Genomic DNA, 4,434 nt, shown 5'->3' with positions numbered 1-4,434 from the left:
ATGGGAGCTGGAACTCGTTTCCTGTGGAAAGATGAGGGAGGTCAAAGAGTTACGGCTAAACGAGAACAAAAAAGTTGAGGCCTCAGTGGATTTGAGGGTGGCGCACTCTCCGTACCGCCCAACACAAAGCAAACCCAGCCGACATCCCAACTGGAGAGAATACTGTATAGGAGAATATATATATTGCTAACAATTACTAGCATGAAGAGTTCATCATATTTTGAACTGAAACTAACAGTCTGGGTTAAATGTAAACAAAAAGCAGGAGTATCTTTTGCTAGCTCCATTCTGGGTTTCTTTAAAAATAAAATAAAACAAAAGCATCACTTTTTATATCCAAACAGTCTGGGGGTAGTGCCAGCCATTCCTGTTTTTTTCCTTTTTTAACAGCCTCTGTTTCGGGTACTTTCCTGAATTCTTGCACTTCTTGTCAAGGTTTTGGTCAGATAATGTACTGTCGTCCTTCTATTGGTTTGCTCTTTTCAGACTGGGATTTCTATCCAGAGTATCACAGAATCACAGAATCATAGAGTTGGAAGAGACCACAAGGGCCATCGAGTCCAACCCCCTGCCAAGCAGGAAACAAGCAGTAATTCTGTAAACTGTGTTTCCTATAAGAATCCCTTTATTCTCTGAAGTACGCCACTTTCAGTTTGACCTTTCTATATATTTTAATAGATCTATGATAGAGTATTTTGACTGGTTTTCACTGTTTTCCAGCAGATTCCTTGTACTCCATTTGCGGATAAGACTATCGGAGCCACATTGGTTGTGTCAGAGGGCAGCGTGCCTCTGAACTGAATACCACTTGCTGGGAATCACAAGTGGGGAGAATATTGTTGCATGCAGACGCAGGTCCTCCTTATGAACCTCTATAGGCATCTAGTTGGTCATTGTGAGAACAAGATGCTGAACTAGATGGACCTTTGGCCTGATCCAGCAGGGCTTCTTATGTCCTTATGTAACTTTGAGGTTCGTTTCATTTCAGTATGTTTTCTTACAATAGCTGGCCAGACACAGACAGGAAGCCTACAATGGGGACATGGTGGCAACAGCCCTCTCCTGGGCGTTATTCATCAGTGATTGGTATTGAGAAATATGCTGCCTCCAGATCTGAAGATAGCATGTAGCTAACAAGCTGCGGGAGTCAGTGGAAGACAGGAGTGCCTGGCATGCTCTGGTCCATGGAGTCACGAAGAATCGGACACGACTAAACGACTAAACAACAACAATTCCGTGAATTTGTCTAATCTCCATTTAAAGCTAAATTGGTAGCCATTCTCACATTTTCTGATAACAGATTCCGTTGCTTAACTATGCACTACATTGCCTTTTGATTTTAAGTGTGCAATGACCAGCATCTCTTGGAAGAAACTATTGCCCAATGCCTAACAATATTTCCTCCAGGAATCATCATCTCAGCTGCACACCGAGATTCTAAAAGCTCTGACTGGGTAGCCTGTGCATAGAATAAGGAGCATCTCAAAAAATAAAAGAAAAATGCTGCTTTGAAAGCTCTCTCAGTATGCCCTTGTTGCATGGCATACTCATCTGCTTCTAAATAGATAACAATACTTTGCATTTATATAACATATTTAAAGAGTTCAAAGCACGTCACGTACATCAGTAACCCTTGCAACAGCTCTGTAAGGCAGGCCTCAAAGAATAAGTTCTATCGTACCAAGGGAAGGCCATGTCTCTAGTTACCACTTATCTGGGGGTGGGAGGATAGTCAGGAAATATCTTCAGTTCCAATATGACTTCCTGAGATACTGTATTTCCTCTCAGCTGATAGCCTTGGGCCTGTGATTTGTTCCATTTAATAGGCAGGCTGAGTTTCATTGTAGTCTGTCTCCTTTAAAAAGTGCTTATAATAAATGCCAAGAGGTTCATTTTTTATATATCAATTACCTTTCCCATGGGGTTTGTGGATGGCTTCCATGAAGGATTTGTAGAATTATGTAGCCAAGATAGTACTACCAAGAGAGAGAGAAAGATGTGTAGACATATGTATGCTAGTGAACATATAGTGATATATTTCTGACCATGTAGATCTCGGTTGAAATCCACTTTCGGCTATAGAGACCTTGGGCAAGCCACTGTCTCTCTGTTTAAATCAGCCCAATTCTCACCACATAAAGCTATTGTCTGAGGATACCAGTAACCCCATCTATGCCAACCTTAGTGCCTTTAAGGAAAGGCAGGATGAAATATTGAAAGATGCTGGTTGATATGTAGTATCCAGCTGTCTTCTAAGAAGTCACAGGATGGGATCGCGAGGGCAGCTTCAAAGAACCTTCAGATACGGAGAGGTAAGCAATACAGAACAGCAGCAATCCATCTCTCCTTTCTGCCACCTCCTCAAAATGCTGTACTGTGCATCAGTAGGTGGGTATGCTTGTGCCTGCTGCCTCCATGAAGTATCTGTGTTGCCCCACCCCTCCTCTCTAGATAGAGGCTTTTAAACTACACTTCATTTTTATTTCCCATCCCAAAGGAAACTGATAATAAATAAACCAAAGGAGTAGAAGAAATGGAAAGCACTTATAGAAGTTTTGCAAGTAAAAATAGTTTCCCAAACAATAAAATGTCTTTACTAGGTGGTGAAACATTCAGTTTGAGGCTGTTGCCATTGCTTTTATCAGAGGTGGGGGAACTGGAGGTCCTCTTGCTTAGCAAGGATAGTGAACTTGAGGCTTGGAGGCCAAATGAGGTCCCCATTCTTGGATCCTCAGGACTCTCCCAAGCCATACCCACTCTTGCTAGGTCACAACCCTCACCAGCAGCCCTGTTTTGTACCCTCATGTGTTTTTTTGCCTCTCCTTGCCTGGGAGAGGGATGTCCAACTGTGTGTAGAAAGGTTTTTGTACAAAAGGTAAAATTAACTCGCTGCTACACCCACGTTTGCTTCTGGCCCTGTTCACCACTGGCATGATGTGTCCTCTAGAAGGCTGAAAAAGTTCCTTGCCCCTGCGCTAGACGGTGCTAAAATACAGCTCCCATCAGCCTCGGCAATGAACAAGGATTGACATTTTAGTCCAACATTATCTGGAGTTCCACATGATACCCATCCTTGTCTTATGTAGAGCAAATCAATAACTTCAGGTTACTCCACTTCTCACCAAGTTCACCTATTTACTTTTAAGTTCATCATATGGCAAGTAGTAGACCTTTAAGCAACGACAGCATAACTATTCTCTACAGCAATTAAATGCATAGGGTCTGCTCTCTTCTGTATTTTGCAACGCTCCTTAGAATTGCTCTTTCCATACCGAGAATTGCTTGCCTACTTTCTTTTGTGTGCCTATCACATATGCTAATGTTCAGCATATTTGTCAACAAGGTATTCAAAGTAAGAAAGAAAATAATAATAGAATCCATTTCACTGCACTGATTTGATATAGCATATATGGCAGCAAACAGTACTCCTGCTGAGGCTGTCAAATGTTTATTTATTTCAGACAGGCACACAAAACCATGCATGGCTCAGAAGAAATAGGTCATGTGACTACATTCTGGTAGGGTGACCTGTGTTTTTTAAAAGACAAGCATAGCCTCTGTGTAACAACTAAACATTTGTATCTTGCATATATTTAGCAATGACTGGGTTGTATTCAATTACGTCAGGGTAGACCCACTGAAATCAATGAACTTGAAAGTTTGTCTAGTTCACAGATCTGACTTAAGTCAGATATAGCCTATCATTAGCAAAACTTTGAAGTTGCTTCTGTAGTACAGGCATAAGCAACAATTCTGTTTGGGGCCTGTGGTGGCGCTATACGTGTGTGGCTTAATGAAATTTAGATTAAGAACCAAGAGTGTATTTGGAAAGGCAATTGATTTGCTTGCTCCATATGGGAATTAGGCATCGTAAATCAAATTACTCAGAGCAGAAAGCACCTCTGCCAACTCCCCTCCCTCAGTCTTCTCCAGTCAGTGTCTTTTGCTGCTAGCTCTCCCCATCTTAAGAAGCAACTAGGAACATTTTGCAGACCCTAGCACATCAGCAGCAACCTCAGCTTTCAAGAAGCAATGCACTTCTCAAGGAAGGTGTAGTTTCAATAAACAAAATGTAAAACCAACTGTGATGTCAATTGTGTTCTTTTGAAAGGATATACCAATTCCTAGCAGATGGGCTATGTGGGATGTACAGCCATTGCATAGTGTGTTGCCAGCAGTAGCATTGAGGGCCTGGAAAAGATTAGTTTGTTGCCTAAATAGAATAGAATTCATGAAACCCAACAATTCTATTGAAAAACCTATTGGTAGAGCAGCTCTGGAAACTACAGGGACATTCCATTAAGAGGGGGATGGGGATGCAATCACCCTTGAACTTTTTTCAAAGTAAAGATGCATAGGATTGTGCAGTAAACATAATGATCTGTGCCTTCTTTTCCATTCTGGATTAGCCTTGGTTTCTCAGCCAGTTTGGAC

Source organism: Podarcis raffonei, chromosome 1 (assembly GCF_027172205.1).
Source record: "Podarcis raffonei isolate rPodRaf1 chromosome 1, rPodRaf1.pri, whole genome shotgun sequence".
Taxonomy (NCBI): Eukaryota; Metazoa; Chordata; class Lepidosauria; order Squamata; family Lacertidae; genus Podarcis; species Podarcis raffonei.
Note: the sequence above shows the minus strand (reverse complement) of the source record.